The 18,096-nt window shown below is 37.8% G+C and overlaps 1 protein-coding gene across 3 annotated transcripts in view; it reads right to left on the reverse strand.

Annotated features, from left to right (window-relative positions):
* Nucleotides 1–10,337, reverse strand: part of CNTN1 (contactin 1) — a 329,895-nt gene extending 319,558 nt beyond the window's left edge. For all 3 annotated transcript variants that reach the window (XM_057703538.1, XM_057703537.1, XM_057703539.1), the window contains exon 1: nt 10,220–10,337. The gene's annotated coding sequence lies outside the window, so the exon portion shown is untranslated. The remainder of the gene's footprint in view (nt 1–10,219) is intronic.
* Nucleotides 10,338–18,096: the final 7,759 nt, after the last annotated feature.

Here is an 18,096-nt window from a genome sequence, read left to right on the forward strand (position 1 = left end):
AATAGAGACTCAGATGTGGAGAACAAAGGTATGGAGAACAAAGGTATGGACACCATACAGGAAAGCGGGGGTGTGGGAGGTGGTGAATGGGATAAATTGGGAGATTGGGATTAACATATATACATTAATATGTATAAAACAGATAACTAATAAGAACCTGCTGTAGAGCACAGGGAATTCCACATCGCTGTACAGTAGAAACTAACGCAACATTGTAAAACAACTATACCTGAAGAAAAAAATTAAATTAAATTAATAAAAAAGAGAGAGGGACTTCCTAGGTGGTGCAATGGGTAAGAATCCGCCTGCCAATGCAGGCGACACGGGTTTGAGCCCTGCCCCTGGAAGATATCACATGCCACAGAGCAACTAAGCCTGTGCGCCACAACAATTGAGCCTGCACTTTAGAGCCCATGAGCCACAACTATTGAGCCCATGTGCCACAACTACTGAAGCCCACGCACCTAGAGCCCGTGCTCTGCAATAAGAAAGGTCACTGCAATGAGAAGCCCACACACCACTACGAAGAGTAGCCCCCGCTCTCTGCAACTAGAGAAAGCCCGTGTGCAGCAACGAAGACCTAACACAGTCAATAAAATAAATAAATAAATAAATAAATAAATAAATAAATAAATAAATTTAAAAAAAAGAAAAGGAAGAAACCTACTGTCTTCTGTTAATTATAAAATTAGCATCTTTTTGAGAAAACTTTAGACTTCTGGTAATATGGTGAATGATGATACTATTGATTCCTCTTTTGCTCTAAATAGACATTCTTCATAAAAAAAAAAAAAAAAAACTGCCACAAACTGAAAAAAAAAAAAATAAGAATTTGAAAGAAAGAGAAATTTCCAGGTGCCAGAAATGAAGAGGGAATTGCAAACTAAAAAGGTGAGAATCTAACCAAAGAAATAGGAACTGAGTTTTTGGTTTTTTTAATTTTTATTGAGGTATAGTTGATTAAAAAAAAACCCACAATATAGTGTTTAGCACACAATACAAAAAAGTGTTTCCATGACTTGTAATAAGGAAAGAATTATTCAATAAGACGCAAAAAATACTAACTATGGACTGTATTAAAGCTGAGAGCATTTGTTGATTAAAGGTAACATTAAGAGAGTGATAAGGCAAATTATAAAGTGAGAAAACATATTTGTAAATATTTTCTAAGAGCTCAAATTCAGAATATATAAGGAACCACTTATGAATCAATAAACTCAATAGTAAAATGGACAAAATCTTAATCACACTCCAAAACATCATATTCAAATAGCCAAAATATATATAGAAAGGTGTTTAACTACATATTAATGAAAAAATGCAAATTAAAACCACAAATAGATATTCATCTCTACACATTCTCACCTACTATAATGGTTTAAGTTAAAAAGACTATTAATACCAAGTGAAGGCAAAGCTAATGAGTAACTTGAAATCTCATACACCACAGGCTGAACTGCAAATTGGCTCAATCTCTGGGGGAAAACTAGCACTTTCTACTAAGCATTAGCCATTGACTCAGCAATTTTAATCTTAGGTATACCTTAACAAAAATGCATACACATACATACGCTACAAAATGTTCATAAGAAAACTATTACACAAAACTGAAAACAACCCAGGTGTCTAACAGGTAGAACAGATAGGTACATTTTTGGAGTTTTTATACAATGGAATTCTATAGAACAAAAAAGAAGGATTACTACATTCAAAAACGTAGATATATCTCACCAAAAACGTCGCGCAAAAAAAATTGGATACTAAAAAGTCACATACTGTATGATTTTGTCTGTATAAATTTCAAGAAACAGTAAAACGATTCTGTGGCATTGAAGTCAGAATTAGTGGTTACCTTTCGGGAAGAGCAAGGTCCTAACAGTTGGGAGTCACTGGAAGAGGGATTCTGGGTGCTGACAAGGTTCTTTATTCAGAACTGAGGGTTGATTTCATGGATATAAACTCTGTTATAACTCATTGAGCTGACTCATTTCTGTGCGCTTTTCTGTATTTCTGTTACTCTTTAATTTAAAAGGTTTTAAAAACAGCAGTACAATGTTTTATTGAAAATGGATGTCTTAGTTTACGAATAACTTTTTTGGAAAAAAAAGAGTTAATTTTCTAGTTCCAAAAGAGTTGTTATTACCTCTAAAATAATATTTGAAAGCTAAAAGAAAAATATAGTAAATCAATCCAGTAGATATATTTAAAGATTTTCAGTTAAAATATAGTTTAATGTATAAAAATAATATGCAATGGAAATTTTCATCTGATACAAATTTCTGTTATATTAAACAAGTTGAGTCCCAAACTGGAATATTATAAATATTGTTTATAATATCTTAGCAGGCAATCTTGCCTGTTACAGATAGCAAATCTGTACTTTCAGTAACCATGACAATTAAATACTATCAGATTAGATGTCTTAGGATAGAATTACTGTTTATGGTTTGTAACGCCAGGAAGCAAAATTAGGGCAGAAAAGCATAAAAAAATTCTCGTACTTAGTTTAGAATTTTTAAATAGCACATTGTAATTGCTTAATTTATGTTTGGAAAACTGACCCATGTAAATCACTGTAGCGGAAGACCATTTTGTTTATGAGATTTCCATAAATAAAACATACATAAGTTTAAAATGATTTAACCTGTTGTGTTGATGTTAAGTTCATGTGAGAGTACAGGAACAGATGGTCACCTCAAATGGAGGAAATTTAAAGCGTGACTAACAAAATACCAGATATCATGGAGAGGCAGAATAACACACTGATTAACAATCTAGGTTTAGGAGACAGTTAACCTGAATGTGAATTCTAGCTTCTGTAATCATTAGCTTTTTAATATATCTATTTTTTCTCATCTGTAAAATGGTAAAAATAACAAATAAAATCCATTTCACTGGGTTTGGTTAAGATATGAGATATCATTGCAACACATTTAAAACAATGCCCAAAACGGAGTGAGCACTCGATAAATGGCTGTTGTTAATAACTGAAGTGCTGTTATAGAGAAGACACTGTCTGCACAACCAAATTAAGAAAAATCAGTCTCATACTTCAGGACTTTTAATTCTTAAACTAGGCAAGATCAGTGCTCTAGTTAAGTACCCATCTATTTTTCACAAAATTTTTTTCCACTCTTGTACTATTTCTGAAAAACATATTTGACTCAACTGAGTCTCCAAGATTGTATAGTATATATGCTAAGCCAAACTGAAAATCTGGATATTTTCTACTTAAGAATATCTTAAAAAAGCACTTTAATATTCTAGTAAAAAAAATAATAAGGGAAAGGGCATTGTACTTGTCACCAAAAATAAAAAGAAATACACTCTGAAGTTTTATATATATATATATTATGTGCGTGTGCCTGTGTGTGGAGTCTAAATGATCAATCAAACAAATATAAGATTTTACAATATGTTTAAATAAAAAATCACTGTCAGTGGGTTACTTCTCAGGTTATTAAAAACCAAAGTGACAACTATATATAGGTATTAGTACAGTGCATTTTTACTAGATTGTTCGGGACTCTCAGTGGATTATTAATATCTATCAAGACCAATGTCCTTGACCTGGACAGAATGGTGGCCTGCACCTCTCTGTGAGATGTTTTGGCTAAGCACAATACACCAAACATGCAAGTATGAGTAAGATTACCTTCTATCTTGTCCAGATTTGCCACTAATGTGATCTTAGGCATATTACTTATTTCTCTGAACTTGTTTCTTTATCTGTAGAATGGATAACCGCACCTTTCAATGTGACTTCTAGAATTGTTACAAAGGATCAAACAAGGTTAAGCACCTAACCATGCTTTACAAACTTCCAGAGACCACACCAATGAAAGACTTTTTATTAAATGAAAAGGAAGGGGATTAATTTCACCAATATTTAGTTCAAACATAGCTAAATTTGATATATCTACACTATCCATGTAACTATACATTTCTACCTCCTTCTAAAATGGAGAATTATTTAAAAGGGTTACCTACAGATTTAGCATTTAGGAATTATTCAATGTCCTAGGCATGTCTTATTTTGACAATTGCTTATTAAAAGACTCTCTTTTACCTATCTTGTTGTAAAAATCAACAAAACCAGGAAGTTAATTCTTAAAAAATTAAGATTTACCTAGCTTCTAGTTCTATTTCTTGGTTTCCAAGGTAGAGATATAAATCCTTAATTTGTTGAAATCTTAAAAAGGTGTTTAATCTTAACCTTCTTTAATTCATTTCTTCAGAAAATGTATGTCAAGGTCTTCACTGTGCACAGAGGAATACTACATTGTCTTCAAGGGCTTACAATAGCGGTAACAGGCAAGTAAACAATCATTTACAATATGGTATTGTAAGTGCTATGGTTGGGGTACCCACAGGTTGTTATGAAAGCACTGAATAAGAGCTAAAAACTCAGCCTGGACGTTCAGGGAAGTCCTCCTTAAGATGGTGGCAGCTGACCTGACCCTTGAAGAGGTTAGGCAGATCAACTACAGGGTAGACAAGGAGACAGGTAATGTCTGGCAGAAAACAGAATATGGAGGGGAAGTGGAGTCTGGGAAAAGAGAGAAAAAAATATGATGAATATGGGGAAATGCAAACAGTTTATTATGACTGGCATTGTGGAAGACTGGAGATCAAAGAGACTGGAACAATGAGGAAATGAATTTAGAGCAGTAAATAAGGACCATTTAGTAAAGGATTTTAAGTACAACCTATAAGACTTCAGGCATCTTGCCATTAAGAGAGAAAGAGAGAGAAAGCTCTATCAAAAAATTTTCAGCACTTGTTGAGATTGGTTTCAGAAAGACAATTGATTATAGCGCAGAGACTGTGCTTGAGAAGACTACAAGAGAGGGAGACTGAAGTAAGGGCCCTGAACTCTGAATATCCTCAGAATAGCCTCATTTCCTACACAGGAAACAAAGGCTTAAAGAAACTCACTAACTTGCCCCAAATCACACAGTTTGTAAGTGGCTGAGCTAGGTTTCCTGCAAAGCTCTACATAACTCTAAAATGTATGCTTTTCAAGACCATAGGGAACTGCCTCTCATGAAAAGAAACAAATGTGACAAACCATAAGCACTTAGAGAAGAGCAACAAATAAAACAGTACAGGAAAAGTGATGACAGTCAGGTCTACATCATCAAAATCAAGTACAGGGGTGAGCAATTATCCAGTGAATTAAGGACCATCTGGATAATCCTGGCAAAAGCAGATTTAGTGCCTGAGTCATTCAGATAATTGTGCAAATAATGTGCCCTGCTCTGGCTGAGTAACCTGGTCATTAATATCTTCCATAGTACATTTTGCCCTGTGGCACTTTTGAAATGGACAACAGCAGCTCAGAAAGAATGAAGGTACTATTCACTTCATGGGAAAGCCACATAAATAATAATGGGACCTCAACAGACTGTAAGTGTATTTATGTCCCCAGAAGCCGTTTCACACAGAGATACACGATATGATAAGCCAAATCCCACTTCAAAGAAGGAAAGAAGTTCAGCAACCGAACCCTCGAATGTGTGTTTTTATATTTAATTCTTTTCAGGTAGCAGAAAGTTTTCTGAGCATTAAAGCAATGTAAGATATTACTGCAAATGGATTTATAGATTAAACTACAGTAAGGTTACAAATTTCTGTATGTTCAACACATAAAAAATAAAAGGCAAAATAACAGGGTGAGGAAAATTTTCACAGTTTACAACAGATTTCTAATTATATTTAGAAACTATGATTACTCCAATAAAGAAATAGTCAAATGAAATCCACAAATTAAGAAATGCAAAGAGCAGATAAACAATTTGAGAAATGAAAACATTACTTGAACTCATTCAAAATCATAAAAACACAACTCAAAGAATAACTAGATACCTAATTTCTGCTAGCAAAATAGTCACAACTGTTTTAACCACAATACCAAGTGTTAGTAAGACTATTACCAAATCAGTTTAAACTGAGTGTCAATTTGGGCATAAATTCTTTTGCCAGGGCAATTTGGCTATAAGCATTAGGATTCTGGAAATATTTATACGTTTGATCCAGCAGCATCTAAGAAGTTATTGTAAGGAGATGGTCGGAAAGGTAAAGCTTAATGAATATTTATGCTCGTTTCCATAAGTGTGAAAAACTGGAAACTATCTAAAGGCTCTATATAAAAAATATTTGGCTGCCATAAAAAAAAAATGATGAGTAAGAATATTAAATGAAATCAATGAATATTCATAGTATGATGTTAAGTGGGAAAAAAGCTGAGTGCCAAAATGAATATTCACTCTGATTTCAAATCTGTAAATTTACAATACCTATGCATATTCAAAGAAATAAAACTATAAGGTTGACAGTGGATCTCTGTGCATGATGGAACTATATTTTATTTCCAGTTTTTCTTGAATGATCCTGTATTTCCTTATAATCATAAAAATGTTAATTAAATGTAATATTAAATGAATATACACTCAAAAACAATTTTACACAGTAAGTCATCCAAACAACCATAGTGAAATAACGTCCCATCCTCCACTTGCTACATTTCCAAGTTCACATAACTGGTAAATCCTGTCCTCCGGATTTGAACCCAAGTATTCTTGCTCCAGAGCAAGTGCTCTTCAAGATACAAAGCAAAGCACAGTGAAAGTTTCAAAGCTTAGCTAAATCAATAAGGGACATTCAAAATACATTATACCAATAATAATATCTGGCATCTTAGATTAAAGCAGGGAAACTTATACACTGGGATATTTGATTACTGCACTAATGGAGTCATGCAATGACAAATGAAACTGGTATTAAGGAAAACAGAGAAACACACAAATTAGGTTGAGAATAGAGATGAATAAGTTATTACTGAATGGATGGTATGGATGGTGGGCATTTGGAGGTAGAAAAAGGAAATCTAAAAAACAAACAAACAAAAAAAACCCCAAACAAAAAACAAACAAAACCGATCACAAATCAGAAAAGCTTAGAAAATTACAGTATCCATTGCTAAAAGCCAGTTTAAGGGTGATGATGACTGATGAGGAAAAAGCAAAAAGTGGTTTTCACTATGTACATTATCATTACTGTAAATAGTACTTATACTGCTAATAGCTATTGTTTATGAGTAATTACTATGGGCCAATATCTATTTTAAATGTTACATGCATTATCTACTTAATACTGCAAAAATATCCCACAAAAATCTCTGAGATAAGTGCCGTTATAATTTCCAACTGACTGACATGCACTTATCTGCCGAGTGATATATGAATAATAACACATCTAGACTTCCTTCTAATACCTGTGCTCTTCGCTACCAGGAGAGTATTTCGGTATGACTCATGAAAGAGAGACGAGGAATGGAAATGCAAACGGAAAGTTTTATTTCCAGTCAAACTGTCATCAATTTGGGGGATTCATTTTTGAAAGCTAGGAACAGGAAGGAGATAACAGGGGCACAAAGACGGGATTATAAAAAGTAAGAGAATAATTATGACATCAGGTCATTATGGTACCAGGAAGAAAAATTTCAAGGGGGAGTTGGACAATAGGGCAGAAATGGCAGATCAAAAGGGAAGAAAAATGAATGCACCAATAAAAATAAAATGAACACTGGACTTGAAGAAGAACTTACTGATGACTTTTAGAGAGGATAGGTTCTTGACATGACACAGACCGTGGCCAATTTATCCGTATAAATGGATGGACCTTGTTGATCTCTGCTTTAATAAGGCACATGGCATGGCATGTTTTGTGTGGAGAAATATGGACTGTCTATCTTTCAACTTGGCATCAAGGGGAAGAAGATAATAACCTGTACATAGTCATAACCTCTACTGGGAAATAGAATCATTCTGTGGAAGGATATAGAAATGCCTCATGTCATTCACTCCTCCTTATGGAGAGGATGATGGGGCCAAAGGAAGTTTCCAAAAGCAGTTCTCAACACATAGCCTTCTTTCAATAAACAGATTACCCCAAATCGGTGCTGCATCAATCTAAACAATTCCTTATGATGATGCTTCCTCAATAAGAATATTTGAGCCTACTTTCGAACTGTTTTCAGTGTGGTGTATACAAAAATATAGGTCATGGTCTTTTTCTGCAAAGTACTTACTGCCTAATTAGAAAATCAATCAGACATACAAATAATGGTTAATCAACAAAATGAGACCTAGTGTCTGAATAACTGAATAACCTTGGTCTATACTGTTAGTGATATCAATATTGATCAAACATTGTTACCAAGACCAAAAACCATGGGAAACTGAAGAATTCTATTTGATGGTAAACTGCTATGCAATTCATTCACAGAAGGTTATTGGAATATTAGGTTTGGAATAGTGGATTTTCAGAAGATGTTAAACAAATTATTTGTGTCCTTTAAATCTTAGTTTTCTCATCTAAGAAAATGGAAAGGTTATCATCAAGATTAAATAATTCCAGGCAAAGGAAAAATAAATGCACATACATCTGTAAAAGAAAGTCCATGCAGTGTAGATAGGTATGATATAAAACAGAAGCACAAGTTTAAATACCAGGTCCACAAGTAAAATTTGCACAAAGAAATATATCAAAATTACCCTCCAAGACTCCCAAGATCCCTTAGTTCTATATGCTATAAAGTGGGTGGATCTGGGATTTTCCTCCTGATCCGCCAATGCTGCCAGCTGTAAACTACTACCCGAATAAATTTACCACCGAACAACCAAGCAAGCTACAGGCATGAGCAAACCATTACGCTCTGATGAATTTAATAAAATATCCCAGATATGATTCATATTTATTTGATATGTGTGCTACATTTCAGGCTGATAAGGTTCATGTGTACAGTGTAAAGCTGAAAAATACAGGGAAATGGATGAAGATCAAAGAGCACTCTAAGAATGTATTCAAAATAATATTTGGAAATATTGATCTTCATGTGCAATACAGAAACATTATTTCATGCAAGGTTTCCTCAGTCTGAGTGCATCTTCTCTGGTTTCCTCCCCCCATCCCCCGTTGGAGAATTTGATTCCCTCTTTCCCCTCCCACTCAGTGCTTCCAGATTGCTTCAGAAGACCAAGGCAGCCTGCTCAGCAGCAGGCAAACAGGGCTGGGTGTGCAGGAGCTATATATAGCTCCACCTTGGAGATATGCACACACAAGTACATGTACAGATGCCCATGCTGGATGTGGCATGAATACATGAGAAAAGGGTGCAGCTTCTCCCCTCTCCCTCCTTTCCATCACCCGAATGTTGCAGCAATTTTCAAAGCAGGGTGTTATCAGTCCCTGAGAACGAGGCAGCTTCTCATTTCTCTGCAATTCTTCTGCTTACTGCTCCCAGCAATCTGACTCCGGCAGGAACCAGCACTGGGCCAACACCTAATACCCAGATGCGGTCACCCAGGGAGGCTGCCTTGCAGCCCCTGGGAGCCCATGCCGGCACGATTATCTGACTCTCCGGGAGTCCCCCAGGATAAACCCATCTTTTAGAAACTAGGCGAGAAGGTGGTTTCCGACTGACAACGTCCACGTTAGGAGAGAAGAGGCCAAGCCTTCCTTGCCTCTCCCCTCCTCAGTCTGTCGCAGATAGCGGAGAAGAGCTGATGTCTTCTCAGTGGAGACGTTATTAATTGGAAAATGCCATGCGAGTTGCAGGGTTTTTCCCCAACCCCCACTCCCGATGGGAACCGGTTCTTAACAGGAGCCAGGGAACAAACAAGTCCCTCTTCGCCTGAGCGCAATCATGCCCAGGTTTTCAGGGTTGCGCTAGTCTACCGGCAAGGTAGGAGAGGGGAAACGGGTGGGTGCGGACAGGCGTGGGGACGAGCCCATGCTCTGCTCTCCTCGATTTAGGAAGACGCGAGGGTTCCCGGCTGCTGACATCTCTGCTCTCCCAGACCCTCCCCGGCCAGGTCGACTTGGCATCCCTCGGGCGAGTCGCTGGCGGTGGCGGCCACGGCCTCCCGCGACGAAAGTTGACGAGACGGGGGTTGGGTCCCCTCTCCTACGGCACTGTCACCCTGCCCCGCCCGTCACCCCGGGCTCCGGCATCCCGCACGCCTCCTTCCCGGCACCACACACCGGCCACCCCGTCCTTCCTGCCGTCCTTCTCTACGAGAGCTGCGGCGACCGCGGGAGAGCTGGGGGTGAAGAGGGCGGGGCGGGGCTGGGGGAAGGGGAAGGGAGGCAACAGCAGCAGGAAAATGCGCATTCTTTATTCCGTCTGCAAAGAAGGGAAAGTCCTGCCTCCTACCTGTTCCCCGCTCCTGCTCGCCTCGGCGCGGCACAGCTGGACCATAACCTACAGGTTTCCCACTTCCGCTGCAAACACCTGGGAGCGCATCTCCCCACCCGGCGCCCCTCCTCGTCTCGGCCGAGCCCACCCCAGCTACTTGACAGCAGAAGCCGGGCCTTTTAGAGCGGTTATTGGGGCGGCGGGGAAAGTGGGGCGGGCGCCGGAGAGGAAACCGCGTCTCTGATTGGACAGGCGGAATGTCACTCTCACTCCAGGACCGGGGCTCGCTGCGGACCCGGGTAGCTGCTGGACCCAACAGCAAAGGGTCCCTGCAGTCCCTGCAACCAAACCCTGCCACTGCTGGATCAGTGACCCCTAAGAGGAGAGAAACTGGTTTGTTGACTTGTCATCTGAGTCCCCCAAGAGGGAGGGAGGGACCGGGCAGAACCAGATACCCAGCACTTTCCAGAGCTTCCCTGAAGGGACCATCTGCTCTGGGAGATGTGACAGGAGAAAATATCGGAGCCGTGAGTGCCTCGATAGAGAGGCACGAACTTCAGTAACGGATGAAGCAAAATAGAAAAATACATGTAATTACGTGAAAAAAAATCATAAGAAAAAGAAAAAACGTGAGGATTTTGTTTCAACTTTCCATTTTTTTCCGAAATGTAACATGGCAGTATTTCTTGTGGAGGAAAGGTTGAAGTGCTTATTCCAAAATCCCCCCTGGTAGGAACAGTGTTTTAGATGGAAAAGGTTACAATAATAACCTCTCAAAAAAGTGTCAAGGAAGGCAATTAAGGCCAAACTGCAAATGACTTGCCTTGGGCAGTTCATTCGGTGGCAAAAGTCTTCAAACAATCACCACCAATCTAACTAATAAATCTGTTCCCTTTCTACTGATATTGGGCCATCATTTCTTTTGTGCTCAAACCCTGAGGAGCAGAAGATGGGTAAGCTGACCCAAACCTATGCCTTTTAGGTGAAGGAGGAAGAGGGTAAACCCATTTTCTGCCCACCTTCTATCTCTGCCACTGGTCCAGGTGGAATCAGAAAGCTGTGGAATTCAAGGGACTTTTTAGATGAGGAATAACAGTAGAAAGTCACAAGTAAAATTGGGGGGTAGAGAGGTGTCTTATTCTAATGCCATATAAGGAAACAGTCTTCTCCCTCACAGGCTGCCTCCTTTCTACAAATAGCCAAGTTCTTCATCCACCTAAATTAAGTAGCTGTCTTAATTGAGTGCTGAACGTGACAGAGCTCCCATCCTCAAAGAGCTTATGATGGACCTGGGTCACTGGACAACTGTAGAGAAGATGACTTTGTTAGCATATGCTAAACAAGTGTAGGCTCTTAGCTTAGTGCTTATAGCTGTTATCACTGTCAAGCCAGACTTTTCATAAGATGTTCTCTTCATGAAACTGGAGGAATCAAATTAATGTATTTGGAAGTCAGAGGGAGCTTAGAGATAATTTATAGTGAACAATAAATACGACTCTTATGTCAGGAACCCTCTTAACACTGAGTAGAGGTAACTAAAATGTAATGGCAAGTTTCAAGATCCCATCATACACGTTTCTACATAATATTCCCATTAGTCTTGTGCCTCTCCCTAGGCACCCACACCAATTGCTCCATTGCATTGGACAAATCGTTCATGACTTACTGCACTGCATTTACTGAGCATTTAATCTGTGCCACACCCTGTGGTAGGTGTTAGGGAATGAAGTGAGAATACTACATTGAACTTATTAAAGAGGGATTCAAGAAGCAGTTAAGGCAGTAAAATATTGTAGAGGAGGTATGTATAATCAACACTAACATCTTTTGGTCCCTGAGTACAGATTACTTTGAGTCACAATGAATTCCAGCACACCCTCCTCTAGATTTAAGCAGTGAGAAGGTAGCGTATCAAGGAAAAACACTGAGCATTGAGGTTAGCATGGGAGTTGAAATTGGAAGTGAAAAGATTACTAAATAATTCTATTCTATGCTCGTTCTTTCATTCCTTCATTTCTTCAACAAATATTACTATTGTAAATATAGTGAAGAATGAAAGAGGCAAGCTGTGACAACACACACATATGCACACACAACTTGGAAACAGTATTAGGTTAAGTCTTTCTGGTCATAGGCACCTCGTGTATTTTCAGATAGAGCAAATTGTCTCCAGGTTTTTGGTTATTATCTCAGAGAACAAAACTTCCATATCTGTTCCTGGAATACATGGTTTCCTATGTATGTGAATATATCAGAAGTATCTGCTGCAGAGCATTTTACATTTTCCAAATCACTTTCAGATACAATCCCCATCTGTGTTCTTATGGAAGAAGAAGAGTCATTATTAGCCCTATTTCACAATTGAGGAAATTGAAGTAGCCATGGAAATGTATTCCTTTAAAACATATAATGTTTCATATGTAGGAGATATCCAACATATACTTATTGGTGAGTGTGTGCGTTATAAAATATAAAAGTTTAAAGAACATTAGAAGCCATCAATTTCCACCCATTGTTCTATGAAGGAGAGATTCAGACATTATAATTTGCTCAAGGTCGTATGTCTAGTTAGGTGTAAAGCTGAGTCTAGAACCCAGTTCATTATTTTTCCACCTCAATAAACAGTACATTTTTCTGGTACCTTGTCCAGGAGAGTTTTTACCTGTTTTCCTCCCCAAGCCACACAGACTTTTGAAGTTTTCAGAACTGACGCAATGGTGTACTCATCTTCCAGCATCTATAAAGACATATGAAAGCATGCCACTTTAACTGGAAATTAAGCAGGGCATAATCAGTAGCTGAGACTCAGTTTGCTTATAGGTTTTGGGTCTGCCTCACGAGATTGGGATCCGAGTAACTGGGGCTGGGGTTGGGGTGTAAAGAAAGCAGATAGAAATGGGGTGGTCAGCTAGGCAGATTGCTAGCACACATTGTCCCTAAAGTGAGGAAGAAGAGAAATGCAGAAACAAGTCTCAATCTCCCTTACCTGGCAGCCTGGTATTATTTGCAAATCTTCCAAAGAAACACTAGGAAAATTTACCTTGTTCCCTGGTTAGCTCTGCTTCCCTGATCACTGGCAGAGTTCTACAGCACAGTTTCCTGGGCATTACATTGTTAATCTCCCCTTGGCCCTGTTATCGAATTCTCTTGCTATCCCCTCCTTCTTCCACCCTGCACTGGTCCTCATTCTTGAAACATTCCAATTTTCTCCAACTAGTGATTAAATCTCAGTGAGAGGAAACTACAGCAATAGTACAGCTTTCCACAGCATGTATTCCTTTTCTTTCTCCTCTGCTCCACCCACCATTTCCTCACTTTGAAGCTTCCCAGGAGATCAGTTGCTAACAGCCTGATGTAGGAAAGGGGGGGAGGGTGGGGAGAGTAAGAAAAAAAGGACTTTTCCAATCAAAATTTTCAATCAAGCAAACCACACAGCAGAAACAGGTTTGAAGACAGTCATGCTAAACCCAGCCTGCAGCATCTCAAGGAAGATCACATCAGCCCACTGACCTAGCTTTTACAGAGCCTATAGGGAACACAGGCAAAGGAATGTGCTCAGACACACACACACACACACAAACACGCACACGCACGCACGCACTCTATCAGTACCGTGTGCTGGGAAGAAGGCTGGGCAGATAGTGTTCAAGCATGAAAGACTAGAAATACAGTCAACAGCAACAGCTTACTACTCACCCAGAGCCACTGCAATCTTTTAGAAGGTCAAGAGTAAGCACAGAATAATTTTTGTTTTGTCAGTGACTACTGTGCACCAGGAGGTCGGATTTACAGAAAAGCCATGTGCTAACGTTGCAGGAATATCTTCCCACAGATTCCATTGTCTTACAATAGAGTCCACTATTTCTCTTTAATATTGCTTATGTGTATAATAAGAATCAACGTGTAATATAACAAAAGGGCATGTTACTCCTTAATTCATAGCCAGTATGTCCTCCAAATTCTTTCAACCCAAAGAACTCATAAGGAGGGGCCAATTCTCAATTCAGTTATTAAATTGTTCCTTCGATCTCTTTTCATGGAGAGCAGCCAGTCAGATACTATAATAAACGCTCACTGACAACTTTAATTAGCATGTCCTTTCCCTCCTTTCCTAACTGCCATTATAGATAAGGAAAATTCTGTTTTCTTCAGTATGTCCTTTAAATGACGGACACCTTCACCATCTGAGGTGGACATAGGACCATAGAACAGGGTGTTAAAAGACTTTTGTTCTACTCTAGTAACTAACTGAGAGGATAGAGACTGGACTTTAAACCTCAGTTTCCTATGCCATAAGATGAGGGGCAAAGTTGCACAATACATACCTATGTGTTAAGAGTATAGTATCAGCATCTTTATAAAAGCTCATCCACCCAAATATGCCTCCTACGCCCAAAACAACCAAAATAAGCAAGAGGAAAAGAAAAAAGGAAAGAAGTTTTCCATTTTACTCAAGTTTATTGGCCTAAAGTTATTCATCATATCCCTTATTATGTGTTTAATATATATTAGATTTGTAGATACAATGCAATGTTCATTCTCAATTTTGATAAATTGTGTTTTTTCCCTAGTCAGTGTTCCAGAAATTTTATTAACCATTTCAAATATCAATTCTGGCTTTATTATTTTATTCTGTTGTATGTTTGTTTTGTATTCTATTGATTTCTGCTATCTCTGTTATTTCCTTCCTCTTACTTCACTCCATTTTGATTTCGTGCTCTTCTCTATTCTTGAGATCCAAGTATATGTCATTGATTTTTCAGCCTTTCTTTTTTTAGTATTTGCCTTCAATGCTATAATATTTTCTCTAAGTAGTGCTTTAGTGTATCTGACAAGTTTTAATATCTTATCTTCATTACCATTCAGTTTAAATATTTTCTAATCTATATCTTTTTTTAATCCAAAGATAATTTTAAAGTATGCTGTTTAGTTTATAGTCACTTTGGGTACTTTTTTTGTTTGAATTTTTTAGCTTAATCTTATTGTTGTCAGAATAATATTCTGAAAGGATTTCAACCTTTGTCAATTTATTGAGGCTTTGTATATAATCCAAAATTATAATGCATTTTTGGTGAATCTTAAAAAAATATAGAAGTTCAGCTTCTGGTGACAGAGGAATAGCTATTGTGGAGCCGTCCTCCACATAGGTACAAATGATAAGCTCTGGCAAAAAGAAAAAAAAAAAAAAAAAAACCTGTTTAAGGCCACTAGAAAATAGCCCAGAACTTGAGGAGGTGTCTATACATGGGAAAGGGAAATGACAGAGAGTGAGTTTCCCATTTTATACAGCTTTGGTCTTGAAGAAAGTTTCCAGTAGGTTCCAAACAGGATGGACAAAACTAAAATAAATAAATACACAAATAAGTAGAACCTTTTTGGCTTGAAGAATTAGAAGACAATTTGATAAATCTGAAAAAAAAAAAAAAAAAAAACTAAAAAACAACAACTTTCCGGTTTGAAGACCAGAGGACAGAGTTCTGGATAATGATGGAAGAAAGAAAATGAGAGATGGAAATCCCAGAAAGGAGAGATACAGAAAAGGAAAGACCTCAATTCAGAGAATAAACCAAATTTTAAACTGACTGTTGAGCTGTGTATACACAGGGCAGACTCCAAGAAGTCCAATTAAGGCTAGCAGAACTGTAGTAGACTGAATAATGTTCTTTAATCTCTGAAACCTGTGAATGCTACCTTGTATGGCAAAGTCTTTGTAGATGTGATTAAGGATTTTGAGATGGGGAGATTATCTCAGATTATCCTCCTCAGTCCTAAATGCAATCACATGTGTCCTTATAAGAGGGAGACAGATTGAGATTTTACTATGCACAGAGCAGAAGACATGTGAAGACAGAGCAAAGAGAGAGATTTGAGAATTCTGGCCTTGAAGTTTGGAATGATGCAGTTATATTCCAAGGAATTCCCACAGCCACCAGAACCTGGAAGGATCAAGAAACAGATACTCCCTAAAGCCTCTGGAAGGAGGGTGGCCATGCTGACACACTGATTCTGGCCCAGTGATACTGATTTGGACACTCTGGACTTCAGAATGGTGAGAAAATAAATTTTGTTGTTTTAAGTGAGAAGATAATTGTTTTATTTTGTTGTGGTTACAGCAGCCATAGGAAACTAGTATAAGAACTTACCAGAAGTTTCAACTGCTGCCTGCCAAAGGGGACACAGAGTTTGAAGTTTGAGTGCAACTAAGGTAACTGCCTTCTAAAACAAAAAGTGAACTATATTAATACTCTTCAAGAAAAAAAAAGAAAAAATAATCCAGAATCTCCACAATGTATTGTCACAATGTCCAGGATATAATCTGAAATAACTAGACAAACCTGCCTGCTCCTGATACCCCTCCTCCAAAAAAAACCAAAACCAAAACTAAAACAAAATAAACAAACAAACAAAACAGGAAAATGTGACATACTTAAGAGTAAAGGCAGATATTTGAATTCACAGACAAAGATTTTAAAATTGCTATTACAATTATGCTCAAGGGCAAAAAGAAAATTTGTCTAAAGAGACATTTAGCCCCCAAATTTTCTGCACACAAAGTTTCATTGTAAAATCAGTTTCCTGGATAATCTAGCACAATGTAATAAACCATTATGCTTATTATTGAAACTATAAAAAGTTAAGAAAAATAAAAGCTGAGAAGAAATAATCTATCCAGAAATTGGCCAATTATTGTTTGATATTATTAGTTTACTAGGCTTTTTTAACTACAGACTTTTCCTGAATTTTCATGGATGTTCTGATTGAAGGCTATTTTCAATTACAACCAAAAACATTGTTTTCTTCTCCACTCTTCTCCTCCTGCCTCCTTTTCAGCAGTTATTGTTTATATCTCTTATACTGTCAATATCCATTTTTCTAGTCCTCCCCTTTTATAAAAGCATGTTCAGTTCTCTATCATGAATTTGACCCTGCATTTTCCTCTACAAGACCTTGACAACTGAAAATTTTCCATTGTAGCTCTCACATATCCTTATTACTTTTTAATTCTCTCCTGGTTTTCTTCCTAGTTCTCGAAGAACTCTACAGTTCCTTCCCCAAATTCTTTTTCTCTTTCTCTCTGTTTCTCTCAATGTTAATTTAGCAAATAGTTGTATACCCAGTTCTTGACTCTTTTATCTCTTTACCTTTTCTAATGTGTGATATTACAAATTCTTCTTGTTCTGACTTCCTCCTTTAAGATAATTTTTCTAAACCTCTGTCTCCGACATTGGATATACTCTGCATTACAAACTCATAAATCAATTTCTCTAGTAAATTTTTCTACTTGGGTGATTGAAAATCATATCAAATCCAAAATACCCAAACTGAAATAATTATCTTGGTTAGTGGCACAAAGAATCTCAACATGTCTGGGAGAGGGAAAAATGAGATGATGTTTAGGTGGATTTTTAAGGAAGAATTGTCAGTATCCAGAATTTAAGAAAATATTCCTAGTTGGAAAAAGAATGTGAAAGATATATAATGTAAAATAGCAAATCATGCTTAAGAACTGAGAGAATTTGATGATGCTTAAAGCAAAAAGATAAAGGGAATGAAAAATGGATTGAAACTGCATTGGCCTCCTTGCTGTTCTTCAAATAAATGAGGCACACTCCAATGGTAGGGCCTTTGCACTTGCTGATCCGCCTTCCTGAAATGCCCTTCCTTGTTTTCTGTATAAACTCTTTCAGATTTTTATTAAAATGTTATCTTCTTGGGGCTTCCTAGGTGGTGCAGTTGTTGAGAATCCACCTGCCAATGCAGGGGACACGGGTTCGAGCCCTGCTCCAGGAAGATCCCACATGCTGTGGAGCAACTAAGCCTGTGTGCCACAACTATTGAGCCTGCACTTTAGAGCCCGTGAGCCACAACTATTGAGCCCATGTGCTGCAACTACT

This window comes from Hippopotamus amphibius, chromosome 12, assembly GCF_030028045.1.
Source record: "Hippopotamus amphibius kiboko isolate mHipAmp2 chromosome 12, mHipAmp2.hap2, whole genome shotgun sequence".
Lineage (NCBI taxonomy): Eukaryota > Metazoa > Chordata > Mammalia > Artiodactyla > Hippopotamidae > Hippopotamus > Hippopotamus amphibius.